This window comes from Heptranchias perlo, chromosome 33, assembly GCF_035084215.1.
Source record: "Heptranchias perlo isolate sHepPer1 chromosome 33, sHepPer1.hap1, whole genome shotgun sequence".
Classification (NCBI taxonomy): Eukaryota; Metazoa; Chordata; class Chondrichthyes; order Hexanchiformes; family Hexanchidae; genus Heptranchias; species Heptranchias perlo.
In genome coordinates, this window is record NC_090357.1 from 3,223,662 (window position 1) to 3,245,562 (window position 21,901).

The following is a 21,901-nucleotide window of genomic DNA, read 5'->3' on the forward strand; positions in this document are numbered from 1 at the left end:
TATTGCAGGAGGGAGGGTTTTATGGACTCCCACAACCCATACAGTGAGGGAGGGTCACCGACACCCACCAGGCATGAGTATCCCGCTGAATGTCAGCCCAGAATTCCGAGCCTGGAACGGGATTCGAAACTTATACCTTCTGACTCAGCAGTGGGAACGCTGCCATTAGACCAATACCTCGCTCCATCTGAGAAGTTATTGGAGCAGTTACTTTCGGAGGAACATAGGAACAGGAGGAGGCCATTCAGCCCCTCCAGCTTGTTCCGTCATTCAATTAGATCGTGGTTCATCTGTATCTTAACTCCATTCACCCTCCTTGGTTCCGTAACCCTTAATACCCTTACCCAACAAAAATCTACCAATCTCAGTTTTGAAGTTTTCAATTGACCCCCAGTCTCAACAGCTTTTTGGGGGAGAGAGTTCCAGATTTCCACTCCCCTTTGTGTGAAGAAGTGCTTCCTGACATCACCCCTGAACGGCCTAGCTCTAATTTTAAGGTTATGCCCCCTTGTTCTGGACTCCCCACCCCACCAGAGGAAATAGTTTCTCTCTCTCTACCCTTTCTGTGGCATTGTCCCTTTTTTTTAAAAGAAAATATTTTTACATAATTTTTCTTTTAGTCAGCTCTTCTCCACCTTTGGAGGACCAGGTAAAGCCTCATCCAGTGCCGAGATATGCAGATAGGGTGACTTGAAGAGGGATAGGAGGAGACTCGTGTGGAGCATAAATACCGGCATAGATCAGTTGGGCCGAATGGCCTGTTTCTGTGCTGTACATTCTATGTAATACAAGTAGCCTTTTCTGATACTGTTACTGCTGCTGCCCACGAGGAGGCAGTAGAGAGCACTAGCTATGTCTTCCATCTGGTTTCATCCCCTCCTGATGGCAGACATAGAATTTACAGCACAGAAACATCTATGCCGGTATTTATGCTCCACACGAGCTTCATCCCTCCCTACTTCATCTCACCCTATCAGCATATCCTTCTATTCCTTGCTCCCTCATGTGTTTATCTAGCTTCCCCTTAAATGCGTCTATGCCATTCCCCTCAACCATTCCATGTGGTAGCGAGTTCGGCAAGTTTCTCCTGAATTCCGATTTATTAGTGACTATCTTATATTTATGGCCCCTAATTGTGGTCTCCCATGGAAGTGTCTACCCTATGAGACTATTTTTAAAGGCCTCTATCAGGTCACCCCTCAGCCTCCTCTTTTCTAGAGAAAAGAGCCCCAGCCTGTTCGGTCTTTCCTGATGGTTATAACCTCTCAGTTCTGGTATCATTCTTGTAAACCTCTTTTGCACCTTCTCCAGTGCCTCTACATCCTGACGCCACAGACTCTGTTTGGCGTCACCTGCTCAGTGTAGTTCAGGTTAACCGAAGTTTGCCTGGGGGTTGTGGTTCTGAGTGTAACTCCAGCACCTGCCCTGTTTTATTTTGGGGCTGATTCTGTTCGGTTGAGATGTGCCGCAGTGCCCGCTGGGAATACGAGCGATCCTGTCCCACGTGTAAAGTTTACAATTGTTTCCGTATTTTTATTATTTTGTTTCCTTGTCCTTGCCTCCAACATCCCCTCCCTCTCCCCTGCCCCGAGCCGCACACTGAGATGGGAGGGGGTTTATTTTGACTGCTGCCCTGAAATCAGGCAGTAAGAGGTGCCAGAGAATGTTTCGGGAGTGACACTCATTTCGAACAATCCCAGCCCCTCTTCCCTGTGCTGACAACCAGAAAGCAAGAAAGACGTGCATTTATATAACACCTTTCACGACCTCACACATCCCAAAACACTTTACAGCCACTGTTGTAATGTAGGAAACGCAGCAGCCAATTTGCACACAGCAAGATCCCACAAACAGCAATGCAATAATGACCAGATTAACATTGGCCCTTATCTTCCTCAAAATTGTGCCATGTGATCCTTTACATTTACCTGAGAGGGCAGACGGGGCCTCGGTTTAATGTCTCACCTGAAAGGCAGCACCTCCGACAGTGCAGCACTTCCTCAGTACTGCACTGGGAGTGTTGGCCTGGATTGTGTGCCAAGTTTCTGGAGTGGGACTTGAACCCACGACATTCTGACTCAGAGATGAGTGAGCTTCCCACTGAGCCATGGCTCTGCTTAGTGTCTGACCCTGGCATCGTGCCCATAATCACACAGCTCACCCTGTAATAAATCCCAATAAATGATGCTGACTCTTTTTTTGTAATAGAATGTCTCGTTTTAAATGGTGGTCTGGGGAACCCTGGGATATTCCAGTCGTCCAAAGGACCTCATGGCGACCCTGGTGCCTTTTGAATGGGGTAAGTCTCTTGTGTGCAACACACTGAATTTATCAGCAATTGGACTGTCAAGGTACTGATGTGATTTTCATACATATCAACAGAAGAATATTTAAGAACAGGAAAAGGTCCTTAGGCTGAACAAGACCATCCCCAATTCATAGATCAAGGCTCACTACCCACCTTCTCACCATATCCATCAACCCCACCTCCTCACCATATCCCTCAAGCCATCAACCCACCTCCTCACCATATCCATCAACCCCAAATCCTCACCATATCCATCAACCCACCTCCTCACCATATCCATCAACCCCACCTCCTCACCATATCCATCAACCCACCTCCTCACCATATCCATCAACCCCAAATCCTCACCATATCCATCAACCCCACCTCCTCACCATATCCATCAACCCCACCTCCTCACCATATCCATCAACCCCACCTCCTCACCATATCCATCAACCCCAAATCCTCACCATATCGCTTCTCTCGTTAATTCCTCTCCCCCACATTACCCATCTGGAAAGCTGGGCTGACATCCTGCTCCTGGTTGTGTGCCAGTGCAACTCTACATACAGCCAACAGGAGGCAGGAGAGAACACCCATTGTTTGGCTTGTGGAACAACAACAATTTGCATTTATACAGCGCCTTTAATGTGGTGAACCGTCCCAAGGTGATTCCCTGGAGTGTAATCAAACAAAATTTGGCACCGAGCCACATAAGGAGATATTAGGGCAGGTGACCAAAAGCTTGGTCAAAGAGGTAGGATTTAGGGAGCGTCTTAAAGGAGGAGAGAGAGGTAGTGAGGCAGAGAGGTTTAGGGAGGGAATTGCAGAATTTGTGGCCGAGGCAGCTGAAGGCACGGCCGCCAATGGTGAAGCGATTAAAATCAGGGATGGTCAAGAGGCCAGAATTGGAGGAGCGCAGAGATCTCGGAGGGTTGTAGGGCTGGAGGAGGTTACAGAGACAGGGAGGGGGCGAGGGCCATGGAGGGATTTGAACACACGGATGAGAATTTTAAAATTAAGCCATTGCCGGACCGGGAGCCAATGTAGGTCAGTGAGCACAGGGGGTGATGGGTGAACGGGACTTGGTGCGAGTTAGGATACGGGGCAGCAGAGTTTTTGATGAGCTCAAGTTTACAGAGGGTGGAGGTTGGGAGGCCGGCCAGGAGAGCATTGGAATAGTCACCAATCTCATCCACCTCCTTGAGCAAGCATGGTGCCTCCCCTCCCCCCGATCTGAAACTCACGGCCCTGAAACCCCCACCCCCACCCACCTTGTACTGAATGCCTCAGTGATGCAGTGTTTTTACTGAGAGAGTGCTGTATGTTATGAGGGGGCGGAGGCTCTGCTAATGTGTCCCAAGACTCAGGTAGAACCCCCCAAGCACATTTACCGTCAACGGGTGACTCAGTTCATTTCATGTTGCAAATGGAAAGAGAGCAAGCGCCAAGAAAACCCACTCGGTGGTCGAGCCGGTTGCAATTTATACCCAACGATGACTCCGAGGGTAAAGGCACGTTCATTGCATGGTGTTCAGCTGAGCCAGACAGAGCTGCAGCTCCCAGTTCAATCCCCTGGACCTGTGCGGAGTCCTGATCTCAGCATCCCCGTGTTAGGAAGGGGAGAATCAGCCAGCAGTTCTCACCATCTGACCGACCAACTGGAGAGTGCGGGACTAGATATCGGGCGTGGGCAGTGTCACTGTCCAGCTTCACACACGGCCATTTAGGAACATAGGAACCAGAGTAGGCCATTCAGCCCCTCGAGCCTGTTCTGCCCCTCTGTTAGATCATGGCTGATCTGTGCCTCATCCCTTGCTCCATATCCCTTGATACCCTTAGCCAACAAAAAAATCGATCTAAGTAGCAGGGGAATGGAGAGCTCCATGCACTGGTGAAACAGAGTCCCAGCAGAGGACTGTGCCATCAGAAGAGGGGAAGAGAAAATTGACAAGGGGAGGGGCAGAGTAATAATACCTGATGAACAATTTTTGTTACACCCATCCCATGATATCCCCTCCCTCTCTTCCCCGAGTCTCTTGGTTGGGGGCAGTGTGCGTTCAGCGAGGCGTCCTTGCTTGGATTCTTAGTTGAGGGGAAATTTCTAGTTGTGACATTGACAGCTCTGTGTTTTGCGGTTTTTACGTTTCACTCTTGCTGTCCACGTTGACTGTCCAGTGTAAGATTCATATCTTTGTTGGATGTCATAATATTTTAGGTCTTTACGTGTGAAGGGACTTCATTCCTAAAGTAGTCTGACAGGCCCCCTGGGTACCAAGATAGATGAGGCTGAGGCAGTCTGAACACAGGTAAAAGTCCACAGTTCAAAACTGCCCTTAACTCAACACTAATTGACACAGTTGGGTTGAAGATGCACCATGTGATTCCAGTGACATGTTAGTATGAAATTCTTCCTGTTTTAACACCTTTGTTAAAACACTGGACAAAGGAAGGTCACATGAACGTCTTTGTTACTGATATCAGACAGCGTGCTTTTAGCCTCTGCAGTGTCAGCCTTGGCTCAGTCGTTAGCACGCTCGCCTCTGAGTCAGAAGCTTGTGGGTTCACAGTCTCACTCCAGACACTTCAGCACATAATCCAGGCTGACATGTCCAGTGCAGTAGTGAGAGAGTGCTGCACTGTCAGAGGTGCTGTCTTTCAGATGAGATGTTAAACTGAGGCCCTGTCTACCCTCCTAGGCACATGTGAAAAATCCAATGTGCTATTTGAATAAAGCATGGGAGGTGTTCTGGGTCAATATTTATTCTTCAAAACAGATTATCTGGTCATTTATCTCTTTGCTGTTTGTGGGATCTTGCTGTGTGCAAGTTGGCTGCTTTGTTTCCCTATAACATTTCAAAAGTACTTAATTGGTTGTGAAGCACTTTGGGATGTCAATGCAAGTTTTCTCTTTATTTCTTTCTTAAATTGGTTGTCTCACTTGGAAAGTTTTTCCATTATAGCCAATTCCTATGTCAACATTTACAATGGAAATTGCCTATATAAACATGTCACGCTGTAATTACACCTTCCCACCAGTGGTGGCACTGCAGCACATTAGTTTTGCATCTCCCAGCTCTTCAGAGAAACTCCGTTGCCCCAACCAACTCTATTTCCCTGCTTCCCAATTTATGGTAAGTTTTGTTACTCAACTATAAACAATAGTATAAATCAAAGTATTATATAAAAATAAGGATAGGTTGAATTACATCTGTACGCTTTGGTTCAATCATCTCCCGCCCTCTAACCCTGCTTCATCTGAAGACCACATTTGCTCTGGACTCCACATGTAAAATGACACGGGAGATCTATTAGTATTTTATATAACATATCATGTATTACTAGATATGATGCTGCTGTATATATATTATATAATGACACACTGTGTGTTACTGCGTATAACGCTCCTGTATTTAGTATATAACACACTGTGCGTTATTGGGTGTAATATTCCTGTACGTGTTATACAAAAATATAGAGTATTACTGGGTGTACATCTCCTGCTTATATGTTACATGATAACACACCATGTGTTAGTGGATGTAATGCTGCCAAGTAAACTTGTCACAATGTAGTGACACCCTGCCGCTGGTAGAGTTGCTGCAGTGACACTAATGGTGGGAGGGTATAATTACAACGTGACAAGTTTACATAGGCATAGGAATTCAGAGTGGAAATATGAAAACAAGGACAGAACATATGAGTTTCAAATGAGAACTGAATGACGCCTGTATGCCCTGGTCCATCTACCACTGGCCTCTAGCCCTGCTTCAGCTGAATAATACACTTGGCCTTGACTCCATGTGTATAATGCCACAGCAGATCGACTGGTATTGTATGATGCATGTGGGTGAATTTCTAGAGGGTTTCTCCTGCTTGTCTGCCGGAACTTTGGCGGAAGAGCCGCGGAGAAAGTTATGGCAAATGAGCATGAGAAAACTGCGAAAATTCACCGTCCTTATATCTGTACGCACTTCCTAGCAACTGTTTTCATTAAAAATTCCCCAGACTTAGAATGGAAGCTGCACATGTAAACTTTACACCCTCTGCCCAGTGAACGCTCTGAAGCACCACCAATGGCCAGAAGGTGTAATTGCAGCATAAGCAATTCCCATTATAAATGTGGACATGTGAATTTGTAATGAAAATATAAAAATAAAATCTGGTAAAGAATGGGTTTGGCTTTACCTTGTGGGAGAGAGAGAGACCTTTATAAACATTCGATGTCATGGTCTTGAAATACCGATGTTATATCAGTGTATGAGCCTTAGGACGACAGAGAGAGAGAGAGAGACAAAGTGGGAGAAATAATTCTTCAGAGTTGGTTAATCATGCGGTGACACAACGGGCACCAGTTAAAGCAAGGGGGAGGGAGGGAGAATTGTGTGCTAGAGTGTGAATGTGTTTGTGTGTGTATGTGAGAGTGTCTGTGTGAGAGTGTGCGTGTGCAAGTGTGTGTATGTGTGTGCAAGAGTGTGCTTGTGAGTGTATCTGTGTGTGAGTGTATCTGTGTGTGAGTGTATCTGTGTGTGTGCGTGCGAGATTGTGTGTATGTGTGTGTGTGTGTGTGTGTGTGTGTGTGTGTGCGCGCGCGAACGAGTGTGTGTACAAACACAGACTCCTTTCACTGAACAGCCTTGTAGTCGAAGTATGCCGGGCTGGTGCGGTGATGTCTGTTACTTAATTAAAACCAGATACCTGGTATGGTTGACCTTGCTAGCGATAGCTGCGTGAGGCACACTGAAGGGAAAACAATGAATCTTTGTGCTTGAGTGTGTTTGGAGAGAGAAAAAAAAAGGCAGATTGCAGAGAGAGAGAGAGAGAAAACCCAGCTGAACAAGACAAGCCTTTCTTTCTACCTGCTTGATAAGATGTGTCTGGAACACTGGACACCCTACCGACTGGTGTAAGTAAATTATTGTGCGCTAAACCCGAAGGATTTTTTAAAAAGAATGTATGCCCAGGTATTGTGCGAATACATTTTCTCACAAAACAAACCCTGAGAATAAAGGACGCTGGTTCAGCAGTCTGCCTAGTAATGGACCAGCCCGTCTGGCACGCAGCCCGGGCCTGTTATAGCTGTGTCACCGGTATAGTTCAATTGGCACAGCAGGCGTTTCGACCTGAATAGGCTTCCAATATATATGTTGAGCACATAGGAGAATTCTGTTATGGGCAGGCTCTTAGGAGCGGGCACAGAGATTTCAGTGGACAACAGTTAACGGCCTTTTCCCTTTATGGATAACTATTCTCAGGCAGTGATTAAGCCCTGGTGCGATTAACTCTTCGAGTGCCGTGCAGTGCTTTGAGCTTTCAAGCTGGGGGCGGGGTGGGAGGGTGCCGGTAGTCAGGGGGTGGGGTGGGGGGGGGTGTCATGAGATGGCGGGAGGTGCTCTGACGCTGGGTATCGCAGAGCAGAGACGGGGCAAGGGGACGAGCCCAGTTCCGCTCAGCTTCAGGTCTGAGGTGTGTCGCAGCTGCCCCGACATGGGCTGGGGGGGGGAAAGGTCATAGCCCAGTGGTCTCTGGTACCTTCTGGCTGCAGGCTGGAGGAGGCGCTGACAGTGCGTGGGGAGCAGCGCCTGCAGCGCGAGTCTCAGGCCAGACAGACGAAGGAAAAGATAAAATTCTACTACCGCAAAAAAAATCATGCAAATGCCTCAAAGTGAAAAGACTGTAAGATTATATCCTGTTATCTGTATGCAGCATTTTCTCGTTTATTTTATTGTAGTTAGTGAGGAATCATAGGGGAGTCAGTTTGATATTCAAGGAGAGAATCATAGAATCATACAGTTCAGAAGGAAGCCATTCGGCCCATTGTGCCTGTGCCGGCTCTTTGGATGAGCTATCCCTTTCCCCATTGCTCTGCAAATTTTCCCCTTCCAGTATATATACAATTCTCTTTTGAAAGTTACTATTGAATCTGCTTCCACCGCCCTTTCAGGCAGTGCATTCCAGATCAGAACAACTCCCTGCGTAAAAAAATTCTTCTCGACTCCCCTCTGGTTCTTTTGCCAATTAACCTAAATCTGTGTCCTCTGATTACCGACCCTCCTGCCAGTGGAAACAGTTTCTCTTTATTTACTCTATCAAAACCCCTCATAATTTTGAACACCTTTCTCTTAACCTTCTCTGCTCCAAGGAGAACAATCCCAGCTTAATGTACAGCATGATGGGGTTAAATTTCCCCCCATGGTCCAATGGTTAATGCTCTGGCATAATACTCTACTTTAAGCTACTTAAAAAGAAAAGAACTTGCATTTATATAGCGCCTTTCATGACCCCAGGACGCCCCAAAGCAGTTTATAACCAATGAAGTACTTTTTTTTTTAAGTGTAGTTGATGTTGTAAACCCGGCAGTCAATTTGTGCACAGCAAGATCCCACAAACAGCAGTTGCTAATCCATTTACTTTAACCAGTTACTGAGTGGGTTAAAACACCACACCAATGAGATTGTACAGAAACACGTTATCCAGTTAAAGCTAACCCTCACTGTCCATTTTGCAAAAAATCCCTTATTTCCTCCCCCAAAAATGCTGAGCACTCAATTCTGACGTACATATTGTGTAAGTATATGAGGCAATTTCTCAGTTGCTGAAACTTTTTTGAAAAAACACAATCCTGTACCTCCCACCACTGTATAATTTTCTCCGCAGTGATTAGAGGGGAGCACGAATATACTTTACCGTGTGACATATACACCAGGAATTATGGTAGTTATCAAGAGCAATGCCCTTACACTGTATCAGGTTCTGGCCCACAATACAGGAGGTCATTGGTGGTTTGAAAGGGAGCTGCTCGATTTCCCCCCCCCCCGCTTCCTCCCTCCCTTCCTCCCCCCCCCCGCCCCCCCGCAAACCAACATTGATCGAGAGCAGCCAGCTAATTAGCAGCCTGTGAATTGTAATAAATCACTGCCCCTTAGACAGCCAGGAGGGAGTCAGGCAGTGAATCAGAGCTATCTGGGGCGGTCATGTGCGGAAGTACAGAAACCCAGACAGATGCCGGCCACAGAATGGATATAACTCACCTGTGCGGGGGACCTGAAACCACATGGGAATATCATAACCTTTGCTTAAAAGCCTTGCAATTGTGTTCTTTCCTTTAAACTCCCTTTTTCCCCCCATCCTTTCATGTTTCTCCCCTCCCGTCCTTAATGAGATGACACCTACAATCGTGCAGATCCACCTATCGGTGCCTTGCCCAAGTTGCCATTATTTACGCATGAGTCTGGATCGACTATTCGACTAAGGGGAGCATCACGACAGAGACCGCTCCTGTCCTAACCCAATACCAATACACACCCACTCTCCATTAAAGGTTACTGGACAGCGGCCACGAGGGGGAAGCCCTGTCTGGTCTGTCCCCCTCCCTAGTCCAGAAGCACTGAGGTCCCTGTTACTGCTGCCCCTCAATACAGACGAGAGATGGACCTGGGACCTTCCTGATCTCTATGGCGATACATTTACCCACTGAGTCAGGATACTCTTCAGGAGGGCTGTTAAGCTTCAGAAAATATTGTTTCAAAGATAACTCAAACATAACAATATGACACTTTTGGGAATGGTGGCAGTGCAGTTATGTGTTTGGACTAGTAATCCAGCAAATAGTGAGTTCAAATCCCACCCTGGCAGTCTAAGTATTCCCTCTTTAATCGAGCTTTTAGTCCTAATATCTCCTCTTTGGCTTGGTGTCAATTTTTGTCTGATTAATGCTCCTGTGAAGCGCTTTGGGACATTTTACTACGTTAAAGGTGTTGTATGAATGAAAGTTGTTGTTGTTGTTGTTTGAATTCAGTTTAATTTAGATAAATGTGAGGTGATGCATTTTGGTAGATCGAATCGGGCCAGGACCTACTCCGTTAATGGTAGGGCGTTGGGGAGAGTTATAGAACAAAGAGATCTAGGAGTACAGATTCATAGCTCCTTGAAAGTGGAGTCACAGGTGGATAGGGTGGTGAAGAAGGCATTCAGCATGCTTGGTTTCATTGGTCAGAACATTGAATGCAGGAGTTGGGATGTCTTGTTGAAGTTGTACAGGGCATTAGTAAGGCCACACTTGGAATACTGTGTACAGTTCTGGTCACCCTATTATAGAAAGGATATTATTAAACGAGAAAGAGTGCAGAAAACATTTACTAGGATGCTACCGGGACTTGATGGTTTGACTTACAGGGAGAGGTTGGATAGACTGAGACTTTTTTCCCTGGAGAGTAGGAGGTTTAGGGGTGATCTTATAGAAGTCTATAAAATAATGAGGGGCATAGATAAGGTAGATTGTCAAAATCTTTTCCCAAAGGTAGGGGAGTCTATAACGAGGGGGCATAGATTTAAGGTGAGAGGGGAGAGATACAAAAGGGTCCAGAGGGGCAATTTTTTCACTCAAAGGGTGGTGAGTGTCTGGAACGAGCTGCCAGAGGCAGTAGTGGAGGCGGGTACAATTTTGTCTTTTAAAAAGCATTTGGACAGTTACATGGGTAAGATGGGTATAGAGGGATATGGGCCAAGTGCAGGCAATTGGGACTAGCTTAGTGGTATAAACTGGGCGACATGGACATGTTGGGCCGAAGGGCCTGTTTCCATGTTGTAAACTTCTATGATTCTATGATTCTAAAAGCAGGGTCTCAATAAAAGTGATCGGGGAAGCTATCAGATTGTCGTTAAAAACCCAACTGGTTCACTAACATCCTTACCTGGTCTGGGCCTCCTTTGGGATGAGGGGGTGGACATATGAGGAGAGGTTGAGTAGATTGGGACTCTACTCATTGGAGTTCAGAAGAATGAGAGGCGATCTTATTGAAACATATAAGGTTGTGAAGGGGCTTGATCGGGTGGATGCGGTAAGGATGTTCCCAAGGATGGGTGAAACTAGAACTAAGGGGCATAATCTTAGAATAAGGGGCTGCTCTTTCAAAACTGAGATGAGGAGAAACTTCTTCACTCAGAGGGTAGTAGGTCTGTGGAATTTGCTGCCCCAGGAAGCTGTGGAAGCTACATCATTAAATAAATTTAAAACAGAAATAGACAGTTTCCTAGAAGTAAAGGGAATTAGGGGTTACGGGGAGCGGGCAGGAAATTGGACATGAATTTAGATTTGAGGTTAGGATCAGATCAGCCATGATCTTATTAAATGGCGGAGCAGGCTCGAGGGGCCAATTGGCCTACTCCTGCTCCTATTTCTTATGTTTTTTATGTTTACATGTGACTCCAGTCTTAACCTGCCCTCCAAAGTGGCCCAACAAGCCAATCGGCTGTACCAAACCCTGACCAGCGGTTCAAGAAGAAGGCGGCTCACCACCACCTTCTCAGGGCAACTAGGGATGGGCAATAAATGCCGGCCTCGCCAGCGACGCCCACATCCCGAGAATGAATAATAAAAACAAATGCAGCACTTCAAAAGGTCGTTAGGAAAAGGCGAGAACCATAAAAGCTACAAATCTGCTTGAAATAAAGCATAAGCATCAAATATTATTGTCACCCTTATATTCACTTGTCAGTGCTTTGAGTAACGTGCCTCGTTACTGTCTAACATCTGTTAAAATGTTTGAGCTGGAAGATTATTGCAAAAACAAAAACAGAAATTATTCCGCAGACTTGCACAAATCAAAGTGTCAAAATAAAATAAAATCACTATTCATCCCAATTATCAATATCAGGAGTATTATCGAGGTTTATATTTAGTGATTTGTCACCTCTGAAATCTCAATCTGCATTCAGGCCCTTTCCCCAGCCTTACAAAGCATCATTATCTGCTAACAGTGATTAAATGATAATTATTAAACGATCTGAATCCACACTCGCTCTCCCTTTCTGTGTGTTGCTCGATAGAAGTCTCTCAGATTGGGCCCCCTTCTGGTAGAAGAGGTAATGACGAGTTAAGTCCTCAAGGAGAATCATCGAATGATACAGCACAGAAGGAGGCCATTCGGCCCATCATGCCTGTGCCGGCTCTTTGAAAGAACGATCCAATTAGTCCCACTCTCCTGCTCTTTCCCCATAACCCTGCAAATTATTCCTCTTTAGGTATTTCACGTACAATGAATGCCTGTTATGTGAGTAATTTCCTTTTGCTGTTTTTATCCCCTCCCGCTCCTGAATGCACTCAGTCCTTGCAGTTGGGGTACAGTTCCATAGTCACCAGCAGCCGCCCAATACCTCGGCCAGGCACCCATAGGCAGTGACTATCAACAAGCTATTCAACCACCCGGGGCATCACGACGGAGCCCGATTTTGTCCTCACCCGATGTCTCACTTTCCAGCGGGGGGGGGTTGTTGGATAGTGATTAGGAAGAGAATCTCTCCCGCTCCCTATCCCAAGGGGCTGGAGGTTAATTATAGGGACCCCAACTGTTGTCCTGGGTGAGATCAGCAAACTCAGCATGGACTGGGAATTAAACCGGGATCTTCTAATCTGAATGGCTCAGTAAGACACTAAATGGTGCAGTTACTCACTAAACTATCAGGGAAGCTCAACATGCATTAATATAGCGCTTTTAACGTAGTAAAATATCCCGTATTCAGACAAGATTTGGGACCAAAAAATTGACATCGAGCCACATAAGGAGATATTAGGACTGGTGACCAAAAGCTTCGTCAAACAAATAGGTTTCAAGGAGCATTTTAAAGGAGGAGAGAGAGGTGGAGAGGTTTAGGGAGGGAATTCCAGAGCTTAGGGCCTAGGCAGCTGTAGGCACGGCCGCCAATGGTGGAGCAATTAAAATCGGTGATGCGCAAGAGGCCAGAATTGGAGGAGTGCAGAGATCTCGGAGGAGGTTGCAGAGATAGGCAGGGGCGAGGCCATGGAGGGATTTGAAAACAAGGATGAGAATTTTAAAATCAAGGTGTTCCCGGACTGGGAGCCAATGTAGGTCAGTGAGCACAGGGGGTGATGGGTGAGCAGAACTGAGTGCGAGTTAGGATACGGGCAGCAGAGTTTTGGATGGGCTCAAATTTACTGAGGGTGCAAGGTGGGAGGCCAGGCAGGAGAGCATTGGAATAGTTGAGTCTAGAGGTAATAAAGGCATGGATGAGGTGTATATGTATATATATATATATATATATACCGACCTCAGTATCAAGCCAAGGATAACACGGGTTTGATGCTGGGTACAGCTCCCTCTGCCAGAACAATCGATGCCTTAACCCCAATCTCAGAAGAGCGTCTCCTAGTCCACAAGTGTGGCATCTCCATTCCTCACACCAGCCATCCTATGGCGTCTCTGAGTGTGATGACCAGTTTACTATCCCCACTTGCAAATATATCGGCCGTTCCTTCATCGTCGCTGGGTCAAAATCCTGGAACTCCCTTCCTAACAGCACTGTGGGAGAACCTTCACCACACGGACTGCAGCGGTTCAAGAAGGCGGCTCACCACCACCTTCTCAAGGGCAATTAGGGATGAGCAATAAATGCCGGCCTCGCCAGCGACGCCCACATCCCATGAACGAATAAAAAAAAAATGACTAGCAAATTATACAGAGGTCTGTATTTAATTTGAGCTGGACTGAGGCTGTCCAATGACATTTCAAGTCAAACCCTCACAGCTGTCAAAGAAAGGTTGGTCAGTCTGAGTTGGATTGAGGGGAGATGAGGAGAAATTTCTTTACGCAGCGAGTTGTTATGATCTGCCTGAAAGGGCGGTGGAAGCAGATTCAATAATAACTTTCAAAGGTGAATTGGATAAATACTTGAAGGGGAAGAAGTTTTCAGGGCTAAGAGGAAAGAGCAAGGAATTCACTAGATTCTGGAAAGGTCCCAGCGGATTGGAAAACTGCAAACATAACATCCCTATTGAAGAAGGGAGTGAGACAGAAAGCAGGTAACTATAGACCAGTTAGCCTAACATCTGTCACTGGGAAAATGCTAGAATCCATTATTAAGGAAATAGTAGCAGGACATTTGGAGACTCAAAATACAATCAAGGAGAGTCAACATGGTTTTATGAAGGGAAAATCATGTCTGACAAATTTATTAGAGTTCTTTGAGGAAGTAACGGGCAGGGTGGATAAAAGGGAACCAATGGATGCAGTATTTGGATTTCCAAAAGGCATTCGATAAGGTGCCTCATAAAAGATTACTGCACAAGATAAGAGCTCATGGTGTTGGGGGTAATATACTGGCATGGATAGAGGATTGGCTAACTAACAGAAAACAGAGTCGGGATAAAAGGGTCATTTTCAAAATGGCAATCTGTAACTAGTAGGGTGCCGCAGGGATCAGTGCTGGAGCCTCAACTATTTACAATATATATCAATGACTTGGATGAAGGAACAGAGTGTCTTGTGGCCAAATTTGCCGATGATACAAAGATAGGTGGAAAAGCAAGTTACGATGAGGACACAAAGAGTCTGCAAAGGGATATTGACAGGTTAAGCGAATGGGCAAAAATTTGGCAGATGGAATATAATGTGGGAAAATGTGAAGTCATCCACTTTGGGAGGAAAAATAAAAAAGCAAAATATTATTTTAATGGAGAAATACTACAAAATGCTGCGGTACAGAGGGATCTGGGTGTCCTCGTACATGAAACACAAAAAGTCAACATACAGGTGCAGCAGGTAATCCGGAAGGCAAACGGAATATTGGTCTTTATTTCTAGGGGGATGGAGCATAAAAGCAGGGAAGTCATGCTCCAAGTGTACAGGGTGCTGGTGAGACCACACCTGGAGTACTGCGTACAGTTCTGGTGCCCTTATTTAAGGAAGGACATACTTGCATTGGAGGCAGTTCAGAGAAGGTTCACTAGGTTGATTCCGGGTATGGAAGGGTTGTCTTACAAGGAAAGATTGAACAGGTTGGGTCTATACTCATTGGAGTTTAGAAGAATGAGAGGAGATCTTATTGAAACATACAAGATTCTGAGGGGACTCGATAGGGTAGATGCTGAGAGGATGTTACCCCTCATGGGGGAATCTAAAACTGGGGGGCATAGTCTCAGAATAAGGGATCGCCCGTTTAAGATGGAAATGAGGAGGAATTTCTTCTCCCAGAGGGTTGTGAATTTTTGGAATTCTTTACCCCAAAAAGCTGTGGAGGCTGAGTCATTGAATACATTCAAGGCTGAGTTAGACAAATTTTTGATCAGCAAGGGAGTCAAAGGATATGGGGAAAGGGCGGGAAAGTGGAGTTGAGGTAAAAATCAGATCAGCCATGATCTCATTAAATGGTGGAGCAGGCTCGAGGGGCCGAATGGCCTACTCCTGCTCCTATCTCTTATGGCCTTATGGTCTTATGGGAGTGGGACTAATTGGATAGCTCTTTCAAAAAGCTGGCACAGGCACGATGGGCCGAATGGCCTTTTTCTGTGCCACACTTGTAGTATTGTGCACAGTTCTGATATCCAGATTACAGAAAGGATATAGAGGCACTGGAGAAGGTGCAAACAAGATTTACAAGGATGATACCAGAACTGAGAGGTTATAACTATTGGGAAAGACTGAACAGGCTGGGACTCTTTTCTCTGGAAAAGAGAAGGCTGAGGGGTGACCTGATAGAGGTCTTTAACATAATGAAAGGGTTTGATAGGTAGATGCAGAGAAGATGTTTCTTGTGTGGGAGACCAAAACTAGGGGCCATAAATATAAGATAGTCACTAATAAACCCAATAGGGAATTCAGGGGAACCTTCTTTACCCAGAGAGTGGTGAGAATGTGGAACTCGCTCCCACAAGGAGTAGTTGAGGCGAATAGCATGGATGCATTTAAGAAACACATGAGGGAGAAAGGAATAGAAGGTGATGCAGATAGGGTTGCCTGAAGTAGGGTGGGAGCAGGCTCATGTGGAGCACAAACAGCGGCATAGACCAGTTGGGCCGAATGGCCTGTTTCTATGCTTTTAATCCTGTGTACTTCAGAAGTGACAGGAGCTTCACCGGTTGTGCCAAAGGATCCCATGGGCTGCGTTTGAATTGTCGGTCATGTTTTCGAGCTTCCCTGGGTAAGAGCGTTGACCTCACACTCTCAGGATCTGGATTTAAAGGCAGCCCTGGCTCCTCTCCCTGATGGCCGTAATGCTGGGATGTGGAATCGGTTTGGAGCCAGGCGCTGCCCAGGGCCGAGTTGAAACTGGCCCACTGGATAAAAAATTACCTGAATTTGACAACTCAGAAAGGCCAGAAATACGACTGGTGCGGGGAGTGGAAATATATCAGAGAGATGCAATGGAGGGCGCTCTTCTGAGGTTGAGATTAAGGGACATTGTGGGGTTTGAATGGTGGGTCCTTTACTCTGCATCCCACTCTCACATGGTTCAAGTAGGAGTGCTTGATGCTGACACTGGGTAGCCTTAATGGAAAATATTTAATTCTCTGGCACTGACATCCCTTGCCTTAATGCCCCCAGGTATATGTTATTCTATATATAAACCACCTGAACCCCTTGATTAGATCCCAGCCTGTAACTCACTCCTGGGTACCTGTTATTCTATATGTAAACCACCCGAACCCCTCAATTAGATTCCAGTCTCTAACTCACCCCCAGGTATCCGTTATTCTATATATAAACCCCCGAACCCCTCAATTAGATTCAAGCCTGTAACTCACCCCCAGGTATCTGTTATTCTATATATAAACCCCCGAACCCCTCAATTAGATTCCAGTCTCTAACTCACCCCCAGGTAGCTGTTATTTATATATAAACCCCCCGAATCCCTCAATCAGATTCCAGCCTCTAACTCACCCCCAGGTATCTGTTATTCTCTATTTCATTGAATGATCTAACCTTTTTAAACAAATAATCCTGGTAAATCTGCACATTAAAAATATAAAATTGAGAAAACGGACTTTTCCCTTTTGTGTGATTGTTGAAGGACATTTTGCCCCTTTACGGAGGTGCACACATCTTCTTTCATGTTATCTGTTAATCTGCATTCTAATAATAGGCTGCAGTCTGCTACTGAGACTGGCGAGACAGTGTTTAAGAATAGAAACACTACAGGGAACTAATGCTGGCATCAGGACTGTGTCCAAGAGCATCTCAGTCAGACCAACTGGAGATGCAGAGTCAGGCAATTCACTGAGCTGTCATCACTTAAAAATAGCAGCCCGCTGCTAATGTACCTCCAGTCGAGGACCCTTGTGAACTCCAAGGTCAAACTTATGTGTGTGTCTCTCTCCTATATATAATATGTATATAGAGAGAGCTATATATAATATATAAATATATAGAGAGAGAGAGATGGTTGTCCCTTGTATTGAGGCTGACTGGGGTCATCAGAAGGTTCTCAGAACCTGCAATCCATCCGCGGAGCCTGGTGCAGGTCTCTGTGCGAAGGTGATCTGGATGGAGTCATTCAGTTGCTGAAAACCTTAGATGGTTTTGTAGTTTTCTGGGCAACGCACACTGGTGGTGGATGCAGATTCAATAGTAATTTTCAAAAGGGAATTGGATAAGTACTTGAGAAGGGCTATGGGAAACGAGCAGGGTGAGGAGTGGGACTAATTGGTTAGCTCTTTCAGAGAGCCGGCCCAGACACGATGGGCTGAATGGCCTCCTTGCTGTATGAATCTGTGGTGCTTTTTTTTTCAAAGTGAGAGACACCAGCCCAAGAGTTTAAAGGGAGTAGAGGAGCAGACGGCCCTTGGTGTGGGAGATACACAGCGCAGGCAATAAAAAAAGGCAAATGGAATCCTTGGTTTTGTGTCCAGAAGGGTTGAATGCAAAAGCAGAGAGTTAATGTTGAATTTGTACAAGACCTTAGTTAAGCTGCAGAGGGAACATTGTGACACCCAATTCTGGGAAGGCGAGAGGGCAGTGGAAAAATCGCCGTGTAAATTCACTGGGATGTTACCAGGGATGAGGGGCTTACAATTGTTGAAGAGAGTTTTGAGAAATTAGGGCTTTTGTCACGAGAGTTCGGAAATTTAAGAGATCATCAAGATAATGAAGGACTATGATGAGGTAAATAGTGATGAATTGTATCCACCTCCCAGTGTGGTACTGAGAATGGTCCGAGGTTTAATCCTTGGCTTGTGTTGAGTTAGCTGATCTCAGACAAGGCCTCAATAATTGGCCTTAGTATCCCCTGAGGGAGGGAGGGGGGAGGGAGAAACAGGCCGCGCCCTGATTGCTGTTCCTCTTTTACCTTCTGATGTTAAATGATCACACCTAATCTGAAGGATACTTCACCCAGAAAAGCACTGATTTGATTTGGAGTATCCTTTGTGCGATGTAACAGGAGGAGGTGGGAAAATCTCCAAATCCAATCAGGAGGAATTCTAATACATTTTCAGAATTTGAAATTAAATAACTTTATTCTGTTTCCTCATCTTTGATGACCAGACCTTTTGATTTGAATAAGAGTTCTAAAGCCCCACTGCTGGTCCCATTGTTTCAAAGGTGAACATGACCCTCTCATTTGAATTATGGCTTTTGCACGTAATACACTTAGCTGAAGAAGGCAGTGAAGCTTGCCATTAGTTCCCGTCAGTTTAAAGAGAAACTCCACTCATTTCATGAACCATCTCCTGCCATTGATGGCGACTTTGAGCCATTCCCATTCGCTGGTCAATACGGTGTGCAGTTTTGGGTCTCCAATCTTCAGAAGGGCATTGATGATGACCTCAGGACTTGAGGCTTTAGGATATGAGGAGGGGAGGACAGGCCTGAATTTGTTTCCACTGAAGAACATTGAGGTGGAACATGACTCAGGTCTTTAAACTACTGAGAGTCGCTGATGATTTAAATGTCAGCCGAATATTTCCCTGTTCTGTCTCACTCTCTCTACGTCTTTCTCTGCCTGTTTCTCTGCCTGTGTCTCTCTCTCCATCGCCCTCTTTCACTCTCTTATTCCTTTGTCCTGGTGCCTTAACCCTCTCCCTCTGTATCTCTAGGCACGCACCATTAAATCAAACGGTGGACACTATCACATTCAATGACTGATAGAAGTTTTCATGCATAGAAAAATAAGTATTTAAGTCTAGAGATATATTGTCAATCCCCTTCGTTTTTGTGAGTGTGAAGCTTGGGCATGTAATCTGAGTTTTACTGATTGAGCTTCAGATCAGAGCAGGCTGTTCTGGATGAGACCTGATGAACATTCTGCAGTTTTTTGTGACACTATTTAACATTCAGGGAACATTTCTACAGAACTTTCCCTCGGGAGATTAAAGAGGTGGGGTAGAGCCCATGATGGGGTAGATTGTACAATAACTTGCATTTATATAGCGCCTTTAACCTAGTAAAATGTCCCAAGGCACTTCATAAGCGTAATTGATACCGAGCCAAAGAAGGAGACACTAGGACGGGTGATCAAAGAGGTGGGTTTTAAGAGGGGTCTTAAAGGAGGAGAGAGAGGCGGAGAGGTTTAGGGAGAGAATTCCAGAGCTTAGTGCCCAGGCAGCTGAAGGCACGGCCGCCAATGGTGGAGCGATGAAAAGCGCAAGGTGCCAGAATTGGAGGAGCGCAGAGATCTCGGAGGATTGTAGGGCCGGAGGAGGTTATAAGATAGGGAGGGGCGAGGCCACGGAGGGATTTGAACACTGGGATGAGAATTTTAAAATCAAGCGTTACCTGACCTGGAGTCAAAGTAGGTTAGCGAGCGCAGGGGTGATGGGAAAACGGGATTTGGTGCGAGTTAGGAAACGGGCAGCAGAGTTTTGGATGAGCTATGGAAGGAGTGGGCTTGATGGGCTGAATGGCCTTTTCTCCTTCCAGGCTTTCTTGGGTCCTTTTCAGACACTCGCTCCACATTGAGAACTTGAACAAGTATATTTTGCACATGCATGTCACATGCTAATAGCCACATGTGGAGTATGTGGGACGAATGAGCACATGTATTTGCATACAAGACCTCAGAACTGCTGCGTACTCCAGCTGATTTGAAACAAGCTCATTCAATGGCTCAGTTATTAAATCCACCATCCAGTGTAATACCGAATCGTAAAGTCCCAGAGCATCCCAAAAGGTTTGATGCCTCTTCTGTACTGAGTTAAACCATATTTGGCCTCAGTGTTCCTGGCGTAGGGTTTCGGAAAACCAGCCAGGGACGTTTGCTGGTACGTATTCCCTGCTAGAAAGTGCATAGACCCAGACAACGGGCCATAGACCCAGACAACGGGCCATAGACCCAGACAACGGGCCATAGACCCAGACAACGGGCCATAGACCCAGACAACGGGCCATAGACCCAGACAACGGGCCATAGACCCAGACAACGGGCCATAGACCCAGACAACGGGTGAGGATAGGATTGAGTATGGCTGTGATGTCCCCCTCATGGTTGGACAGCCTATTCATTGTCCAGCATGACGTATGATGAAAGGACATCTGGGCAAGGATGTGGCTCTATATCTCTGCTTAAGTCAACACCTTCGGGAGGGGAGAGCAGAATGTGAGGGGAGAGGGAGGAGCTCATTTGAAATCTTGTCTTCATTTGAAAACAGACCACTTGCACACGAGACTGATCACTGAACCAAGGTAACAAGAACGGCACAGTGTAAAAAATTCACGGGAAGGATTGACTCCTTGGCATGCTGCTTCTGAGAGTCCCGAGTATTAAACCAGTCGAACAATTCTGTGTAGGAAAGACGGGGACAGCTTCTCGTGGCTTTTCAATCAGAGCTGGGGGAGGGGCGAGGGGGCGGGTGAGGCCTTCTGCACTCTGCATTCCCATCATCCACCCTAAGCCTGACCCAGTTTCCCTAACAATCTCGACTCCGCGTCAAACACGGACTGCTCGCTATCAGGTTTGATACTTCACCTGACCTCAGCTGGCCCTCGAGTACAGCAGGAGATCAGAGAGCCTGTGAGGGGGTGTGTTTTATTGTGGCTTTACTCAGTCCCTGTTTTTTATTGACATTTTATTTTTAAAAGAAGTTTTGAAGTAAAAATTAATTCACCTTTCAGCAGATGCAGGGTAAGTAGATTTAAAAAAAAATAAAGATATCTGGTAACATGATACTTTAATATTCTCCTGCTTAGCTTTTTGCTTCTGTCGTCTGATGTGTGGGATATGGTAATAGCTGCATTTCTTCAATTACATGAGAATGGATCACTCAATTAAATATTAAGTACCAGGTAACGCCTATAAATCTACGTGAGATGTCAGTCCTGCTACATGTTCAGTGCCACTTTTGGTGGTTCCAAAGAGTAGATGCACCACTTGGTGTAGTTTGGGACCCATACAGAGTTGAAGGGACCTTGGTTCTGTCTCAGGTTTAGCTGGTTTCAGTCGCATGCCAGAGAAAGCGCCAAACTTGGTCTCGGTGTCCCCGGATTAGGGATGAATCGGCCAGATTCCCTGCTCCTGAGCTCTTGCTTAAAAAGAAAACGTGGCCCCACGGATCAGGGTGACGTCAGGAACTGGCTCAACGTGTGATGCCTCTGTTGTCGAACAGCCCGCTAACACTCATCACCCTGGCTCACAGATGTAAGACGGCCTCACTTGGCCGAGGTAGTCATGATTGAAATAATTGTGTTTGCTGGTGATCTTGGCCTGACTAGCCAAGGAACCGATTATCAGTCACCGTGTTCCATGGGCTTGTGTGTATGTTTCATTTAGTTTGCCTGCCTCCTGCCCGTGCTCTGCCAATTGCCAACTTCAGGACACTGAGCAGTGCGTGGGGAGAGAAGATCTTTGGTGCAAGTTTATGAATGGATGCAGGGATGTCCGTCA

General features: G+C 46.0%; 1 long non-coding RNA gene across 1 annotated transcript in view; it reads left to right on the forward strand.

The window, feature by feature from the left end:
- The window catches only part of LOC137301285 (uncharacterized), a 130,793-nt gene that overhangs the window by 106,395 nt on the left and 2,497 nt on the right, over positions 1-21,901 (forward strand). Inside the window, exon 5 of the long non-coding RNA XR_010958259.1 lies at positions 2,209-2,299. This is a non-coding gene — a long non-coding RNA (uncharacterized lncRNA). The remainder of the gene's footprint in view (positions 1-2,208; positions 2,300-21,901) is intronic.